Raw genomic sequence first — 20,625 nt, 5'->3', positions numbered from 1 at the left:
TCTCTTCTGCACCTGAGTCCTCATTTTCGCCAAGACTTAACAATGACGTTAATAACGTCATCATTCATAATGGTTATTACCGCCATGTACCATATGTAAACGATGTCGGTTCTCGAGAGAAAGGACGCTTTACGAGTAAAAGAAATTGATAAACATGTTTAAAATAAGTTTCGATGGGACTGGATGGAAAGGGAAATCACTGATACTGTTGGGAAGAAGGAAGTTACGACTTTGTTCGGTGATTTTATTCGATCGTCCCGGAAAGGTTTTGTGCACGTGGTGTCATGATAATATTGACTATGGATCACGAGGTTTCAAGGCTTTGGAAGTACATGCGAAACGCCAAGAACATATGAAACAACTTGAAGCAAGGAAAACAAACTTTTCACCAGCTGGTACTTTTGGATGTCAACCGAAAGTGAGCAAACCTTACGGACTTCATCCTTTGTTTACTTCGACAACTGCCGTAGACATCGAGAGGAAAGATCCACCCAAACAACCCATTTCAGTTGCAGACAGGTGTTGCACCTTACTCTCATAAGACAGGGTTGTTAATAATGAGGTAAGCTAAAACATATTTGCTTGCGAAATACACATGTTTGTTTTAAATATTAACCAATTATTGCTTTGCGAAATATAAATGGGTTTTTCTAAAAATAAAAAGCCACGTGAAAATATATTAAGAAATTACAGAAATTCAAAGAGTCGCATTATTGATTCCAGTTAACAATTTATTTGAAATAAATTTGCATATAATACTATTTTGTAATATTAAGTTCTTATGTAGTCTCTTGAAACAATATTAAAGTTAAAGTTAAAGTACCAATGATTGTCACACACACACTAGGTGTGGCGAAATTATTCTCTGCATTTGACCCATCACCCTTGATCACCCCCTGGGAGCAGTGGGCAGCAGCAGTGGCCGCGCCCGGGAATCATTTTTGGTGATTTAACCCCCAATTCCAACCCTTGATGCTGAGTGACAAGCAGGGAGGTAATGGGTCCCATTTTTATAGTCTTTGGTATGACTCGGCCGGGGTTTGAACCCACAACCTACCGATCTCAGGGCGGACACTCTAACCACTAGGCCACTGAGTCGGTGTCAGTGGTGTAACAATCTTGAAGGTAAATATTTTCACACTTGTTTCATGCAATATGTCAGTGTCCTCACATCATTATTATTTTCTATTTTCAAATATGAGTAAACAATACTAAACATGTTTAATTATTTTCATAAATGGATATCCTATTTTGGCGAAAAGAATGAAATGTTTACATTTGGTATTTTGTTATAGTTATAACTAAACTTGTGGGCAATTAGGCATATACATTAAAACTGTGAATTGTTATTAGTGGTTATGTATTTTACAATTAATGCTACTTTCTGATAGCATATATCATGTAATAGTCTTAACTTTAAAATATATTTTGTATAATAATAAATCTTGGCAAACCAGTTACACCACTGATAATTTTTTTTACCCCATATATATACAATATCTGACTAATAGTAATGATAGAATGATTTCAAATATGAAAGGAAATTTTATTTTAGCGCAATCTGCTTATTACCAAAACCTAGGCAAATTTTGAGAATGACCCATATTCTGTAAGAAGCTACAAAAGGAAAATGCAGGCTGCTCAGAAATTTGCAAGGAAAGCTCATGTTAGGGCTCTCCGAGAAAGCTAATGTGTGAAGTGAACTGAAGTAATGTGGTATTACTGTAAATAAACTGTAGATAATAACACTGATCAATGTGACACCTGTGGATGTGAAATGAACACAAGATGTAAATATTAGTGACTAAATACTGTTGGGACTAAACCATATACAGTGATTCATCAGGATAATTGGGTTATGTATGTTCTATTAATGATGTTTTCATGTCTTTAAACACTAAAATATTTTCTTCAAATGATGCTGTCTTTGTTAATTTTAGCATGTTAAATTGGTGAAAAACCAGGAGCTTCGGGGGGCATCGCCCCCCTTGTCCCCCTGCCAGGGCACCGCCCTGGACCTGCCTTCATCCCCCAGACCCCCGGAAATGTTTTCAGTCTTTTTCATTGTGGACAAATCACATGCCTGATAAATTAAAGATGCATCAACAATCTTTTTTTTTTATCGAATCTTAGCTCTTGAATTGTAATCAAATTGTGAGGTTCCCAAATATTCCCACCTCTACTTGTATGCGTAAGTAATAATCAAACGATCATTTTTTGATACTTGTTTACATTGACAAATGTGTATTACTGTTCAATTAAGGACATTTAAGGGTTGCACAAAGAATCAATTAAAATCCGAATTGGGATTCTTATTCACCCAGATTATAAAATCAACTCATAATTTTCAAAAATCGATTTGAAAAAAAGTTTATAATTTTTTTTATAAGAATCACTTTTTTTTTTTTTTTTTTTTTTTTTTTTTTTTTGTGTGTCCTGTCCAGCTTCTCAGGCAAATCAGAATAACTTTTTAAATAAAAATATGTTTTTAGTCCAAGAGCTTTTCTAACCTGGAACCTGTTATGAAAAAGTTTCATTATAATTATTATACCAAATAATACATTGCGGGAATCAGTTTGAATCAAAAATCGTGTCCAATGGAGAATCGATTCTGAATCGAAACGTCACCCCAGGAATTGGACTCAGATAGAATCGTCAGGTCCCCAAAGATTCACAGCCCTACTTATTCCGTATGTATGGCTTGTGTGATATTGTGTACTTAGCTGTTGTGTAGCTGCTCGCTCTTATTGTCTACCGCAGAGTTGGGCAAATATTTTGACTCGGGGGGCCACATTGAGAGATAAAATGTGTCTGGGAGGGCCAATGTGTATGTGTGTATAAATTATACAGGTATATATACATTTATCTGTAAAAATCTGTTGTACAGTATGTGTTTTGGTCCCTTTTTTCCAGGAACACTAATACCAAAAGTCACAATGTCCGATAGAGTTCTAAAAAGGTTATGACAGACCACCTCAAAAAAACGGAATGGGATTTTACAGTTTTTTACTGAATGGGACACCCAAAATGTCCATTAAAATAAAGGAAAGTGGGATTCACAATATTAACTATGAACAATAAAACACTGAATATTAACAACATATGAACATCGCTCCTCTTTTACTTCTCAGACCAACAAAACACAACGAAAAAAAAAAAAAAAACAGCACAATATGAATGCAAAGTGTAATAAACACCTACAATATGATATATTACCACTTTTATACAGAAATTTGTTGTACTCTGTTCCTGACACATGCGTTTAGGCTGGCTGCTCTGAATACAAACTGCGTTGTTCCTCGTCTGAGCTGCTGTGACGTAGATTACCGTGATAACTATAACACTCAAAAGCATACTTGCCAACCCTCCCGAATTCAGCGCCTCTCCCGAAAAGCTCCCGGGACAAATATTCTCCCGAAAATCTCCCGATTTTCAGCCGGAGCTGGAAGGCACGCCCCCTCCAGCTCCATGCGGACCTGAGTGAGGACAGCTTTTTTTCATGACGGTAGGACAACAGGGTGACAAGAACTAAATCATCCAGACTAGAGATAAATTGTATTATTATGTTTATTTTACCGAAAAATAAATATATTTATTAATTTAAAAAAAAAACAACTAAATACATTTTTACGATATTTTGCTAAAAACATCAAAATTAATTGTATTTTTATTTGTATTTTTTCGTGACTCCTTATTACATCCAGCCATAGAATTATACATTAAAATAAACATATTTCAAATAATTGATTTTAAATTATCATTATAATTCATTTAAAATGACCATATTTAATTATTAAAATAATTGATTGTTTATCAACAACTTTAGCATTTTATTGATTACATTTTGAAACTCTCAGAAGCCAAGTTATGTTATATTCCTTAATATTTATTTATGCAAGTTTGAAGTATCAATGATCTAAACACAGTTTTGTTTGCATATTTTCAGGATGTAGATATCTATATCTATATATCTCTCTCTCTCTCTCTATATATATATATGTATGAAATACTTGACTTGGTGAATTCTAGCTGTCAATATACTCCTCCCCTCTTAACCACGCCCCCAACCACGCCCCGCCCCACCCCCGACCACGTTCCCACCCCCCACCTCCCGAAATCGGAGGTCTCAAGGTTGGCAAGTATGCTCAAAAGTGCAGATTTAAATATTTTCTATAGTCCGAGACATACGGTCATTGAAAAACAGCACTGAACATCATAATGGCGGCTACAGTTTTGATGTTAAAGGTAGAGATGTCCGATAATATCGGACTGCCGATATTATCGGCCGATAAATGCTTTAAAATGTAATATCGGAAATTATCGGTATCGGTTTCAAAATTATCGGTATCGGTTTCAAAAAGTAAAATTCATGACTTTTTAAAACACCGCTGTGTACACGGACGTAGAGAGAAGTACAGAGCGCCAATAAACCTTAAAGACAGCCCAGTCACATAATATCTACGGCTTGACACACACACAAGTGAATGCAATCCATACTTGGTCAACAGCCATACAGGTCACACTGAGGGTGGCCGTATAAACAACTTTAACACTGTTACAAATATGCGCCACACTGTGAACCCACACCAAACAAGAATGACAAACACATTTCGGGAGAACATCCGCACCGTAACACAACATAAACACAACAGAACAAATACCCAGAAGCCCTTGCAGCACTAACTCTTCCGGGACGCTACACTATACACCCCCCGCTACCCCATACACCCCCCACCTCAACCTCCTCATGCTGTCTCAGGGAAAGCATGTCCCAAATTCCAAGTTGCTGTTTTGAGGCATGTTAAAAGAAATAATGCACTTTGTGACTTCAATAATAAATATGACAGTGCCATGTTGGCATTTTTTTCCATAACTTGAATTGATTTATTTTAGAAAACCTTGTTACATTGTTTAATGCATCCAGCGGGGCATCACAACAAAATTAGGCATAATAATGTGTTAATTCCACGACTGTATATATCGGTATCGGTTGATATCGGAATCGGTAATTAAGAGTTGGACAATATCGGATATCGGCAAAATAGCCATTATCGGACCTCTCTAGTTAAAGGTCTAAAAAAATTATGTAGAACGTCCGGCATGCCGGATTGAAAATCTTAATGGGCCGTATTTTGCCCAGGTACCATGCACTTGTGTGCTTATTGGAGGACATTTAGATCTTAACAAGCTATCCAGCTTTACACAAGCACTGCAGGACTGTACGTGTCTGCGCTTATATCATCCGATACATGTTTTTTTTTTTTTTTTGCTGGTATCGGACCAATGTGAATAAAGGATCAGGAGGCACCATCACACCTCCTTTGTGAATGTTGTCGTTCAGTTCCTTGTTAGAGAACAAGCTGTGCAAAAAGTCGTGACCATTGGACATTTTACTCTATACCACCTATTGCACAAGTAGTGCATAATCATAAAGCACGGGGGCTGCGATTGCAAAAAAAGTAGGTCAAACCCAACACTTATGTGAGCTAAAATCATGACTCAACTAACGTATTTGTCTGTTTTCTTAAGCAAACAAACAAAAAAAAAGCCTGTAAGCCTTCAATGACGCAGTCTTAAATTCCTCCCTTCACGTTTGCTCTCTATTTGAACTCCCTCAAAAAGCTAATTTCTTAAAAAATTTGGATTTTTTTTTTTTTTATCCTTACACTCTCTGCTCTGTGTACGTGTTTGGTAGTGCTCATTAATTGGCGCTGTACGCATCATGTGCACTGGAGAAATTCTTATTTTTCCCAAGTGTTTTCAATTAGGTAAGAGATGTATGACAAGAGCTGTAGTGGCACCACTCAACCCATAAATTACTCTTCAAGTCGCATTAATGTGTTTGCCGCTGATGTCTCAGGAGAGAAGAGAACTCTCACTGCCGCATCTTATTTTCAGAGAAACTGATTCCGCTGCGGACGCGTATATAACTTTATGTAGACCAAAAGACTTGTGGTGGTGTTTGTGGTGACGTCATTTCACAGACAATAGCTTTGTACAGGTACTTTGTGTGTCTTACACTTTATTTTGAAAAACATATATATCAGAGTTGTCCAATCTTTTTCCACTGAGGGCCGCACATTGAAAAAGCAAAGGATACAGGGGCTATTTTGATATTCATAATTTTCAAGCCAAAGTCAAAATATATTTTTTGTAAGGAAGGAAAAAAAAAGCCCGCATATCTGTTTTGTGTTATTTGCATCAACATTTCAACTTTTTTATTACACCTGTTTGCTCTTTTAGTCCACCGTCTTGATTTTCCAATGATTTCTACAACTCTTATTTTTTTGTGATAGAGTGATTGGAGCACATACTTGTTGGTCACAAAAAAACATTCATGAAGTTTGGATCTTTTATGAATTTATTATGGATCTACTGAAAATGTGAGCAAATCTGCTGGGTCAAAAGTAATACACCCCCATACCATCACAGATGCTGGCTTTTGAACGTTGTGCCTATAACAATCCGGATGTTTCTTTTCCTCTTTGTTCCGGAGAACACGACGTCCACAGTTTCCAAAAACAATTTGAAATGTGGACCCGTCAAACCACAGAACTCACTAAACGATTAATCAAAGCAGCGGAATATAATTTGAAGCTTTTTTTCCAATCAAGCCCGAAATCATTATACCATTTGTAAAGTGGATGCACAAGTTTGAATTTGTTATGAACTTCCTCTTACTTAAGCACGACTAAAATAGCACATGGTGTCCTTAAAGGCCTACTGAAACCCACTACTACCGACCACGCAGTCTGATAGTTTATATATCAATGATGACATCTTAACATTGCAACACATGCCAATACGGCCGGGTTAGCTTACTAAAGTGCAATTTTCAATTTTGCGCGAAATATCCTGCTGAAAACGTCTCGGTATGATGACATCTGCGCGTGACATCACGGATTGTAGAGGACATTTTGGGACAGCATGGTGGCCAGCTATTAAGTCGTCTGTTTTCATCGCAAAATTCCACAGTAATCTGGACATCTGTGTTGGTGAATCTTTTGCAATTTGTTCAATGAACAATGGAGACAGCAAAGAAGAAAGCTGTAGGTGGGTAGCGGTGTATTGCGGCAGGTGTCGTGGCGTAAAACGCATCCCCGCCGTAGAATGCACCCCCTGACTGTTGTGCCGGATAACACAGCCGGTGTTTCATTGTTTACATTCCCGAAAGATGACAGTCAAGCTTTACCATTGGCCTGTGGAGAACTGGGACAACAGAGACTCTTACCAGGAGGACTTTGAGTTGGATGCGCAGAGGCGGTACCGTGAGTACGCATGCAGCTGCGGCTTCCAAACATTTGGTTGCTTGCCCGTACGTGCGTGCCGCTATGTGCATGTCACGTACGTAACTTTGGGGACTTTGGGGAAATATATGTGCTGTATGAACTGTTGGGAGGTGAACGGTACTTTGGGCTGTGGGATTGAGTGTGTTGTGCAGGTGTTTGAGTTGTATTGGCGGGTTATATGGACGGGAGGGGGGAGGTGTTTGTTATGCAGGATTAATTTATGGCATATTAAATATAAGCCTGTTTGTGTTGTGGCTAATAGAGTATGTATATGTCTTGTGTTTATTTACTGTTTTAGTCATTCCCAGCTGAATATCAGGTCCCACCCGCCTCTCACAGCATCTTCCCTATCTGAATCGCTCCCACTGCCCTCTAGTCCTTCACTCTCACTTTCCTCATCCACAAATCTTTCATCCTCGCTCAAATTAATGGGGAAATCGTCGCTTTCTCGGTCCGAATCGCTCTCGCTGCTGGTGGCCATGATTGTAAACAATGTGCAGATGTGAGGAGCTCCACAACCTGTGACGTCACGCGCATATCGTCTGCTACTTCCGGTACAGGCAAGGCTTTTTTACCAGCGACCAAAAGTTGCGAACTTAATCGTCGATGTTCTCTACTAAATCCTTTCAGCAAAATGGCAATATCGCGAAATTATCAAGTATGACACATAGAATGGACCTGCTATCCCTGTTTGAATAAGAAAATCGCATTTCAGTAGGCCTTTAAGCAAGACTGAAATAACACATGGTGTCCTTAAAGGAACAGTGTGGTTTTCGTCCTGGTCGTGGAACTGTGGACCAGCTCTATACTCTCGGCAGGGTCCTTGAGGGTGCATGGGAGTTTGCCCAACCAGTCTACATGTGTTTTGTGGACTTGGAGAAGGCATTCGACCGTGTCCCTCGGGAAGTCCTGTGGGGAGTGCTCAGAGAGTATGGGGTATCGGACTGTCTGATTGTGGCAGTCCGCTCCCTGTATGCTCAGTGCCAGAGCTTGGTCCGCATTGCCGGCAGTAAATCGGAGACTTTTCCAGTGAGGGTTGGACTCCGCCAAGGCTGCCCTTTGTCACCGATTCTGTTCATAACTTTTATGGACAGAATTTCTAGGCGCAGTCAAGGCGTTGAGGGGATCTGGTTTGGTGGCTGCAGGATTAGGTCTCTGCTTTTTGCAGATGATGTGGTCCTGATGGCTTCATCTGGCCAGGATCTTCAGCTCTCACTGGAGTCCATGGTTCTCTCCCGGAAAAGGGTGGAGTGCCATCTCCGGGTTGGGGGGGAGATCTTGCCCCAAGTGGAGGAGTTCAAGTACCTCGGAGTCTTGTTCACGAGTGAGGGAAGAGTGGATCGTGAGATCGACAGGCGGATCGGTGCGGCGTCTTCAGTAATGCGGACGCTGTATCGATCCGTTGTGGTGAAGAAGGAGCTGAGCCGGAAGGCAAAGCTCTCAATTTACCGGTCGGTCTACGTTCCCATCCTCACCTATGGTTATGAGCTTTGGGTTATGACCGAAAGGACAAGATCACGGGTACAAGCGGCCGAAATGAGTTTCCTCCGCCGGGTGGCGGGGCTCTCCCTTAGAGATAGGGTGAGAAGCTCTGCCATCCGGGGGGAGCTCAAAGTAAAGCCGCTGCTCCTCCACATCGAGAGGAGCCAGATGAGGTGGTTCGGGCATCTGGTCAGGATGCCACCCGAACGCCTCCCTAGGGAGGTGTTTAGGGCACGTCCGACCGGTAGGAGGCCGCGGGGAAGACCCAGGACACGTTGGGAAGACTATGTCTCCCGGCTGGCCTGGGAATGTCTCGGGGTCCCACAGGAAGAGCTGGACGAAGTGGCTGGGGAGAGGGAAGTCTGGGCTTCCCTGCTTAGGCTGCTGCCCCCGCGACCCGACCTCGGTTAAGCGGTTAAGAAGATGGATGGATGGATGGTCCTTAAAGTCTCTTTACAATTTAAAAAAATGTGTCACAATGTCAGTTGACAAGATGTCTTAACCAGATTTGTTCTATTTGAATCAGCGTGTCATTAAAGTTTGTGATCACTTTTGTCTTTCAGTTTTCCATTCCATCGCCACCATTGACGAGGCTACGCTACTGCGAACACGGCGAGAAATTGAGTACCGTCTTGGTGTGCTTCGTGCAACTAGAGGTGCCCGTATAGACGTGTATTTAATGAGGTTAAACAAAAAACTTTGACAACCACTGATTACATTCGAACAAATCTAGTCAACTGCCTTTTGTAATGTATTTTTTAAATGGTTAAATAGACTTTATGGACACCCTGTACTTCCAGGTTCAATATAAATATAAACCTCCCCCTTAGTTAAATATCCCTTAGCAAGTCTGTAGGGGCTTTGTGAAGGCCAATCCAGAAACGTAATTTGTCCAAATGGAACACATGTCCTTCTTTGTGATCCCACCCGTTCTATACAATGTCTCAGTACCACTGGCAGCAACAAAGGCACCACCTTGCTTAACAGTTGCTGCAGTGTTCAGTTGAGCTTGACTATGTCGTTTCTTTTTTTTTTTTACTCGTCCGGCACCTTCTCAGTCGGTGGGGATGTGATCTATCAGCGGCTGTGGACAATCACACTGATCTTGCAGCAGTTTCCCACTTCACAGTATAGTCTAGGACAGTGTTTTTCAACCACTGTGCCAGTGTGCTGTGAGATACAGTCTGGTGTGCCGTGGGAGATTATGTAATATCACCTAATTGGGTTAAAAATATTTTTTTACAAACCGGTAATTATAATCCGCAAATGTGCCGTTGTTGAGTGTCGCTGCTGTCCAGAGCTCGACAGAGTAACCGAGTAATACTCTTACATATCAGTAGGTGGCAGCAGGTTGCTAATTACTTTGTAGATGTCGAGAACGACGACGATGGTTTGCATGTAAAAAGGTATTTAACGCTTAAACCGAAAATAAACAATAGACGAGTGCCGCTAAGTAAAGGCATTGAAGTAAAACGAAGCTAAAACTGAACTGGCTGCAAAGTAAAGAAAAACAGAATGCTGGACGACAGCAAAGACTTACAGTGTGTGGAGCAGACGGCGTCCACAAAGTACATGCGAACATGCCATGACAATCAACACCAAAATAGGAGCGCAAGACAAGAACTAAAACACTACACACACCCAAAAAAATCCAAATAAGTCACGGGGTGATGTGACGGGTCGTGACAGTACACCTACTTTGAGACAAGAGCTATAGTGATGCATGGTTGGTTATGGTTTGAATTCATATCCAACAATTGCGAGAATGACTTTCTACTGTCAATATCGGCCGCTGAGTTTCATTTTTTTATGTTTTCTGCCGGTGGAGTGCCTCAGGATTTGTTCAATGAAAAAAATGTGCCTTGGCTCAGAAAAGGTTGAAAAACACTGGTCTAGGAGGCCATTTTCATTCTATCTGGGGGCGACTGTATGGTTCTTCTTCCAGACTTTTACACTATACATTTTTAAATAAACATCAGTGTTATTAAAATGTTTAATCCGATCAATCACAGGGTTGCTGTGGATTCCTTTTAATTAACCACATATTAACGGTGTTCCGTTTTGCGTGAGCAAAGAGACGGAAGAAAGAAGGGAATTTACAGAATCAACATCATAGATAGATAGATAGATAGTACTTTATTGATTCCTTCAGGAGAGTTCCCTCAGGAAAATTTAAATTCCAGCAGCAGTGTACAGAATTGAGATCGAATTTTTAAGTAAATAATGGGGGTATAAATGGAAACAAAATAGAAAAATATTACAATGAGAATACAAATATAACAGTAAAATAAGAATATAACAAGAGAAACTAAGCAGTAGTGACCATGTTATGAAAAAGTATTGCACTGTTATTGTTTTGCATCCCCTGTCATCCTAGTACCCCCCCAGAGAGGAGTTGTACTGTCTAATGGCGTGTGGGACAAAGGAGTTTTTTAGTCTATTAGTCCTGCACTTGGGATGAAGCAGTCTAGCACTGAACAGGCTCCTCTGGCTACTGGTAACGGTATGCAGAGGGTGACTGGCATCATCCAGGATGCTCACTAGTCATCATGTTTATGTTAACAAAAAACTGTTTTTCTAAACAGACATTTCCCCACATTAAAGGGGAACATTATCACAATTTCAGAAGGGTTGAAACCATTAAAAATCAGTTCCCAGTGGCTTATTATATTTTTCGAAGTTTTTTTCAAAATGTTACCCATCACGCAATATCCCTAAAAAAAACCTTCAAAGTGCCTGATTTTAACCATCGTTATAAACACCCGTCCATTTTCCTGTGACGTCACACAGTGATGCCAATACAAACAAACATGGCGGATAGAACAGCAAGGAATAGCGACATTAGCTCGGATTCAGACTCGGATTTCAGCGGCTTAAGCGATTCAACAGATTATGCATGTATTGAAACGGATGGTTGAAGTGTGGAGGCAGGTAGCGAAAACGAAATTGAAGAAGAAACTGAAGCTATTGAGCCATATCGGTTTGAACCGTATGCAAGCGAAAACGACACGACAGCCAGCGACACGGGAGAAAGCGAGCACAAATTCGGCGATCGCCTTCTAACCAACGATTGGTATGTGTTTGTTTGGCATTAAAGGAAACTAACAACTATGAACTAGGTTTACAGCGTATGAAATATATTTGGCAACAACATGCACTTTGAGAGTGCAGACAGCCCAATTTTCATCAATTAATATATTCTGTAGACATACCCTCATGTCAGCAGGCCAGGGAAGCTAGGGCCGATATTCTTCTCTTGATCATCTTCGGGACGGTGTAAGCCAAGACATCCAGGAGGTTTAGCTCGCTCGTCTGCGGGAACTAACTGCCGCCATTGCTTGCCGTGCTACCGAGGTCCTTTGTCCCTGAATTGCTCACACACTCCGGCAGATTCAATGGGGGTCTGGCGGCAGATTTCTTTGACTTTATCGTTGGAAATGCATCTGCTTTGAGTGTCGCAGGATATCCACACATTCTTGCCATCTCTGTCGTAGCATAGCTTTCGTCGGTAAAGTGTGTGGAACAAACGTCCAATTTCTTGCCACTTTCGCATCTTTGGGCCACTGGTGCAACTTGAATCCGTCCCTGTTCGTGTTGTTACACCCTCCGACAACACACCGATGAGGCATAATGTCTCCAAGGTACGGAAAACAGTCGAAAAAACGGAAAATAACAGAGCTGATTTGACTCGGTGTTTGAGAAAATGGCGGATTGCTTCCCGATGTGACGTCACGTTGTGACGTCATTGCTCCGAGAGCGAATAATAGAAAGGCATTTAATTCGCCAAAATACACCCATTTAGAGTTCGGAAATCGGTTAAAAAAATATATGGTCTTTTTTCTGCAACATCAAGGGATATATTGACGCTTACATAGGTCTGGTGATAATGTTCCCCTTTAAACCAAATATTGTGTGTTTTTTTCCACATACAACAATCTATCTGGACTCGATAAGAGAATCGATAAGGAATCGGTTCGATAAGAAGATTCGATAATAGGCTCGAACTCGATAATTTCTTATCAAACATCATCCCTAGTGATACTAATAATGTGCGATTGTCAACTACCACAATCGAGAAGCTGTAATAGCTGCAAAAGGTGAATTTGAACCCTATGGGTTCAAAATGGGATGGCACTTCAAGTTCATATGTGAGTCAAGGCAGGTGGCCAAATACTTTTGGCAATATAGTGTATGTTTTCGGGATTTTGAGTTGCTATGTGCTGCAGATGGGTTGATTGAGTTTGGGACTTTTAGTCCGATTAATAGTAGTGATGAATATGATGAATTGGATTAATAGCATTAATTTTGAATGCCCAATAAACACGTACATTTCTATCAGATGCAAATCGATAATGACTTTAAAGGGGAACATTATCACCAGACCTATATAAGCGTCAATATATACCTTGATGTTGCAGAAAAAAGACCATATATTTTTTTAACCGATTTCCGAACTCTAAATGGGTGAATTTTGGCGAATTAAACGCCTTTCTATTATTCGCTCTCGGAGTGATGACGTCACAACGTGACGTCACATCGGGAAGCAATCCGCCATTTTCTCAAACACCGAGTCAAATCAGCTCTGTTATTTTCCGTTTTTTCGACTGTTTTCCTTACCTTGGAGACATCATGCCTCGTCGGTGTGTTGTCGGAGGGTGTAACAACACGAACAGGGACGGATTCAAGTTGCACCAGTGGCCCAAAGATGCGAAAGTGGCAAGAAATTGGACGTTTGTTCGGCACACTTTACCGACGAAAGCTATGCTACGACAGAGATGGCAAGAATGTGTGGATATCCTGCGACACTCAAAGCAGATGCATTTCCAACGATAAAGTCAAAGAAATCTGCCGCCAGACCCCCATTGAATTTCCCAGAGTGTGTGAGCATTTCAGGGACAAAGGACCTTGGTAGCACGGCAAGCAATGTTCCCGCAGACGAGCGAGCTAAACCCCCTGGATGTCTTGGCTCACACCGCTTCTACTGTCCCTTATGCCACCGAAGGTGATCAAGAGAAGAATATCGACCCTAGCTTCCCTGGCCTGCTGACATCAACTCCAAAACTGGACAGATCAGCTTTCAGGAAAAGAGAGCGGATGAGGGTATGTTTACAGAATATATTAATTGATGAAAACTGGGCTGTCTGCACTCTCAAAGTGCATGTTGTTGCCAAAAGTATTTCATATGCTGTAAACCTAGTTCATAGTTGTTAGTTTCCTTTAATGCCAAACAAACACATACCAATCGTTGGTTAGAAGGCGATCGCCGAATTCGTCCTCGCTTTCTCCCGTGTCGCTGGCTGTCGTGTCGTTTTCGTCGGTTTCGCTTGCATACGGTTCAAACCGATATGGCTCAATAGCTTCAGTTTCTTCTTTAATTTCGTTTTCGCTACCTGCCTCCACACTACAACCATCCGTTTCAATACATGCGTCATCTGTTGAATCGCTTAAGCCGCTGAAATCCAAGTCTGAATCCGAGCTAATGTCGCTATAGCTTGCTTTTCTATACGCCATGTTTGTTTTTGTTGGCATCACTATGTGACGTCACAGGAAAATGGACGGGTGTATATAACGATGGTTAAAATCAGGCACTTTGAAGCTTTTTTTAGGGATATTGCGTGATGGGTAAAATTTTGAAAAAAAACTTCGAAAAATAAAATAAGCCACTGGGAACTGATTTTTAATGGTTTTAACCCTTCTGAGATTGGGATAATGTTCCCCTTTAATAAATGAAGCATGTAGTAAATGAACAAATAAAGGCTTTTGCAGCCACTTCTTTACAAACCAAACCAAAACAAGGATCGTGAGTAATTGGTGCACCGTAGTGCCAGGCTACATGTCAGCTCACATTTCCAGGGCTTGTCTATGGTGCACACCGCCGCCGCCACAGGTTCGTAGCCGCGCCCTGAGAAAGATGTATCGTTTGCTCGTGTCCTCGGCAAAGCGGTAATGGTTTGATGTCTGCCAACTTCCAATGTGAATCAGCCTCTTATGCGCGCTTATCACACTAGCTGCAGCTCTTTGCTCTAGGCCTTCTTCTTCCTTTAATCCTTTCACCCAGACCATACTTTGTTTTCTTTCATGCTCTGACTTTGCTGATAGAAATGTAAGAAAAAAAAATGAAGGGGGGGGGGGGGGGGGGTGCGAAAGAAGCGCTATCAACACATTCCTGGAAAAACCCGCATTCAATTATTTTCCCCTCAACTTTATGTAATGTAGGCAGTTTGTTTTGAAAACAAACCTTTTAATATTCAGACTAAGTTTCAAATATGTATCACATTTGTGTGAAGGTCTTGCACAAAGACAGAAATAATTGTCATATCTCTTTTGCATTACTGTCAATCATTTGGTTAATTAGGACTAATGATTGAAGTGCTTCCTACCTATTACCTGTGAAAGCTCAGAAAAAGTCCTAATACCAAACACGTTTATTAATAATTATTTGAATAGAATATAATCCCTTCATTGTTCTGGTTAACAACAGAATTAGGTGCCATCCATCAGTGCTGCACAAATAAAAACTACAATCACCGTATTTTTCGGAGTATAAGTCGAACCGGAGTATAAGTCGCACCTGCCAAAAATGCATAACAAAGAAGGAAAAAAACATATATAAATCGCACTGGAGCCCGGCCAAACTATGAAAAAAACTGCGATTTATAGTCCGAAAAATACGGTATAACAGTCGTAAACTATGAAAATTATGAAAAAAAACTGCGACTTATAGTCCGAAAAATACGGTATAACAGTCGTAAAAAAATTCACATACATACAACCCTCATATTTATATTGCGTGTTACAGTGGAATAAATAATTCGGTGTTAATTACACTGTTTTATTAGCATTGACCAGTAAGTACAAAGTTGGATTAGACCAGGGGTGTCAAAGTCATGGCCCGCGGGCCAGATCTGGCACACGAATGAATTATATTGATATTTGATTAGTATTAGAACCGCACCGCAGTTTTGCAACACCAATACTCCATCAGTGTTGGCGCTTAGGAATGACTTGATGGGGCCCCTGGAACCCCATCAAGTCATAAAAATGGGGTCCCACAATACATTTTTGGTGTCCCACTTGTTTGTAACCGTTTTGAAAACAAATGATACATGTATGCATTATCCTGTTATATCTCACATTCTATTGTGTTTAGGAAAAAAGTTGTCATAAACGTTACTTAATTCATTGAAAAAAAAATAATACAAAAGGAAATAAATGTGTATGCTTATGTAAATGTATTCAGTTATAAACATTCATTCACTTTCTTCTTTCCTTCATGGATCTAAACTTTACCGCTGCCGGTAGTTTTTTCTATATTTTTATTAGAGATGTCCGATATTATCAGCCGATAAATGCTTTAAAATGCAATATCGTAAATTATCGGTATCGTTTTCTTTATTATCGGTATCGTATCGGTATTATTTTGTTATTAAATCAACATAAAAAACACAAGATACACTTACAATTAGTGCACCAACCCAAAAAACCTCCCTCCCCCAGGAACTAAAAGAGTCCAAAGCTAACAGAAAATAACAAAAACATGATCCGGACCACGGATCATGACAAACTGTTAAGTTATCGACTTAAAAGTATCCTGTTTTGGGATTATAATAAAGATGTGTTCCTAAATAATACCTCCATTCTTTGCCCCCAATTAAAGTATAAATGGCCGCACAAATGACGCAACTAGAATATCATGTTAATACTAAGATTATATTACATCAGACTAATAAATCCGTCATTCCGGTAAATCCGATGACATTAAAAAAAACATAGCTTCAATAAAAAGGTTAGATTACCTGCAATGTACTGTAGTGGTTAGGGTGGGCAAATTAAGCGCTCCTTTTTCTCTTTCCTGTGCGTGCCGTAAATGACCTATGGTAAACGTCCTCCGAGATCATTGTAAACAAACATGCCTTCAATAGGCGACTTTTCAGAGGAAGACATTTTGCGTGCTATTCGCACCAAATGTTCTGCAAACATCACACTTTAACACATCGAACCTTGTCAGCCACCTGAAACGCTAAAGAAAATGCCCCAAAATCTGCCGCAAAAAAAGGGTGTGCACAATCTAGTTCAATCTAAATTAATAAAATAATAGATAATTGGATACATTATTGGTATCCTTTTTGTCGTTGAAAATGTGTTTGTGCATTTTTATTATTATTATAATGACAACTAAAGCAGTTTTCAATGAAAGATGTTCATAGTGGAATTAGACCTGTTCGATTTTTGATATAGTGGACTGATCAAAGCTACACCTCCAGTGGTGGCGTATCCCAGAATTCGCTCTTGTCCAATTTCTGCGTCGTCCCCCACCTCGGAATGTCTTCCCCAACGCACTTGTTGTCTGACCTGTGGATACAACACATTCCTGTGCACAATGGAGTTAGCTCCAATGCTGAAAGGTCAGCATATTTCTGGGAAATTATGAGCCTCATTTTACATGTGCAGCTGGGCCTACTGTGCCACTGCTTTGTAGGAATAATGTGTTGCCAGAAAGGTGTAATAATGGTATAAAATATCCAGCAGGAGCTCAGTGCCTAAAAAAAAGGACAGTTTGTACAAAGGAGCAGCTCAACCATTAAATTAGATAATTAACTGTATGGAAAATGATTAGATTTCCGTGCTATTTTTAAATATGTCCTACAATATTGGAAGTCTGTTTTGTTTTTTTAAATGTGACTTTAATGCTGGAATTTAAAGACGCAAGCCCTACTGAAAACACGCTGTAGCTTTAATACTAGCTGTGTTCGTCCACGCTTGACTAGTCTGTATTTTTTTTTTCCCCTTCTTGCAACCAAATTACATCTGTGGATTGTTCTCACATTTGGCGACCATAAACAGACTCCAAGGACACGTATTACTGTTTTAATTAAAAAGACAATTTTGCACAAGAAGCAGCTTTGAAAATATTTCTCCAAAATTACTTGAACTGGGAATGAACTCTCACCATCAGAATGCATCTGCCCGTTTATTTTGTGCAGAATTGGAAGATGTAAGGAGGTGGGAACAAACGCGTTACAGTTACCTAAGTAACTTTTTGAATAAATTGTACTTGTGTTTTCTGTGCCATAACAAGAAGATAGTGAAAAAGAAGAAGCTTATCGACTACAGCGTGGGCACGGACTACAAAGGCGGACGCGCACAATTTTTCAGGATTCATGCAGATCCCAAATACAGATCAGCAGGTACCAGAAGGTAACAAAAAAAAGTTGGTTTTGTATAATATTGTGAAACAAAACGCCAGATAATATGTCTATGTCTGAATTATGTAAACCCACTACACCGGTAGTTTTTAGCGCTTCCATAGCGAGATATAAGTTAGAACTTTACACTACTTTGTTACAAATGGTAGAATCAGAGGGAGGATGTCCCATAACAAGAAGATAGTGAAAACGAAAAGCTTATCGACTAAGGCATGGGTGTCAAACTCTGGCCCTCGGGCCAAATTTGGCGCGCAGTGTAATTTCACTTGGCCCTTGAGACGATAACAAATTAACACTAAAGCTGGCCCGCCGATCCTCCCAGGAGTCTTCCAAACGCCAGCCTGCCAAACGAGTGCCGGCCCAGTCATATAACATGTGCGGCTCCTCCACACACAAACATTAGAATGCAACGCATACTTCATCAACAGCGATACAGGTTACACTGAGGGTAGCCGAATAAAAAACTTTAACACTGTTAAAAAAATATACGCCACACTGTGAATCCACACCAAACCAAAACCCTTTGCAGCACTAACTCTTCCGGGACGCTACAAGGTGTGTGTGTGTGGAGGGGAGGTTTGGTGGTAGCGGGGGTGTATTTTGTAGCGTCCCGGAAGAGTTAGTGCTGCAAAGGATTCTGGGTATTTGTCCTGTTGTGTTTATGTTGTGTTACGGTGCGGATGTTCTCCCGAAATGTGTTTGTCATTTTTGTTTGGTGTGGGTTCACAGTGTGGCGTATATTTCTAACAGTGTTAAAGTTTTTTTATGCTGGCACCCTCAGTGTAACCTGTATCGCTGTTGATGAAGTATGCGTTGCATTCGCTCATGTGTGTATACAGAAGCCGCACATATCTTGTAACTGGGTCTGAACGATGTTAGAATGGATGAAAAGCGGACGTGACGATAGTTCGTAGAGTACGTTTAAGGTTCATTTGTTCAACCTTGGCCCGTGGCTTTGTTCAGTTTTAAATTTTGGCCCACTCTGTATTTGAGTTTGACACCCCTGGTGTAGAATAAATATTACATTTTTCCCCTAGAGGGGGGGGGGGTTACCCACATATGCGGTCCTCTCCAAGGTTTATCATAGTCATTCACATCGACGTCCCACTGAGGTGAGTTTTTCCTTGCCCTTATGTGGGCTTTGTACCGAGGATGTCGTTGTGGCTTGTGCAGCCCTTTGAGACACTTGTGATTTAGGGCTGTATAAATAAACATTGATTGATTGATTGACATTTCGGCATTTCTGTCAACGAAGATTTGCGTCAGCCTACGACACATAGTAATTTTGATAGTAGGCTAATATAGCTAATTTGTCACTTATGTCATGTGTTGCCATCATTATAACACTTATATAAGACTTTTATTTTTTTTGTGGTGCCGGACAGATTATTTTTTTGTATTTTTGGTCCAATATTGCTCTTTCAACATTTTGGGTTGCCGACCCCTGTCTTAGGTTGTTGTGAATTACGTAAAGTGCAGTTTCTAAATGAACTGTCTGTTCCCTTCAAGTATATTGTTGGTGCTCCGGCAGTGCTCATTTAGCTTGGTGTGTCACTGTCTTCACTCTCACTTCCCCTGAACTTGAGCTCAAGGTTTTGTCATGCAAAAAAAACAAATGTTTGCCAAATCAAATTTGAATGGATTGGAGGGATGACAACCATTTGCGATGAATGGATTTGCACGGGTCTTAGTTTCTTTTTGGCAAACATCACTGCTCCAAGACATCAACCGCAAGACGAAGTGATGCAGCCATGCATATCTCTGCTATCGCTGTTGAAATATTTGCATATCCCAACCATGTGTTTCATACTTAACGTGATTGGATACATCCAGTGGAGATCTGGCAGCCTTGTTTTTAATCGGGTTACTTGCACATCTGTATTAACTGAACTGTGTGCCAATTGATGCCTTGTTTATGCACATTTTACCATCAAAGCAGGGACAGTGTTTATTGGTGAAAGGGGGGATGCTTCCTCGGTTGGTGTGAGTGCGTGAGATTAGTCCTTTATTTGAACTTTAGGCATAAAAATAGAACGGTATAAACGGAGGTCAAAGAGCTGACTGTGTCTCGTTGTGACTGTTGTAAATTCCCGAGTATAATTGTGTTGTTTAGTATAGGAGATAAAATAAGGTTTTTGTTGGGCAGCTAAAGAGTCCTCTGGAGCTAATGGGTCCTAGGACATGTGGGCAGTGTGGTTCATTCTCCATTGAAAATCCCTAAATAAAGACAAACATGAGGATTTACCCATCCAAAACAGAGAAGTATCGGTAAACCCCTTCTCTGATTTCTTTAGCCCAATCAGTGGCGGGCCGTGCGTTTCTCACCTAGGCCTTTTGATTGATTGATTGAAACTTTTATTAGTAGATTGCACAGTACAGTACATATTCCATACAATTGACCACTAAATGGTAACACCCAAATACGTTTTTCAACTTGTTTAAAGGGGAACATTATCACCAGACCTATGTAAGCGTCAATATATACCTTGATGTTGCAGAAAAAAGACCATGTATTTTTTTAACCGATTTCCCAACTCTAAATGGGTGAATTTTGGCGAATTAAACGCCTTTCTAATATTTGCAACGGGAAGCAATCCGCCATTTTCTCAAACACCAAGTCAAATCAGCTCTGTTATTTTCCGTTTTTT

General features: G+C 40.4%; 1 protein-coding gene across 1 annotated transcript in view; it reads left to right on the top strand.

Moving 5' to 3' along the window:
- apip (APAF1 interacting protein) overlaps nucleotides 1-10,742 on the top strand; it is a 41,533-nt gene extending 30,791 nt beyond the window's left edge. The window contains exon 9 of the mRNA XM_061974812.2: nucleotides 9,335-10,742. The gene's annotated coding sequence lies outside the window, so the exon portion shown is untranslated. The remainder of the gene's footprint in view (nucleotides 1-9,334) is intronic.
- Nucleotides 10,743-20,625: the final 9,883 nt, after the last annotated feature.

Source organism: Nerophis lumbriciformis, linkage group LG15, assembly GCF_033978685.3.
Source record: "Nerophis lumbriciformis linkage group LG15, RoL_Nlum_v2.1, whole genome shotgun sequence".
NCBI classification, from domain to species: domain Eukaryota; kingdom Metazoa; phylum Chordata; class Actinopteri; order Syngnathiformes; family Syngnathidae; genus Nerophis; species Nerophis lumbriciformis.
The sequence above is the reverse complement of the archived record's forward strand: the minus strand, read 5'-3'. Positions and strand labels throughout refer to the sequence as shown.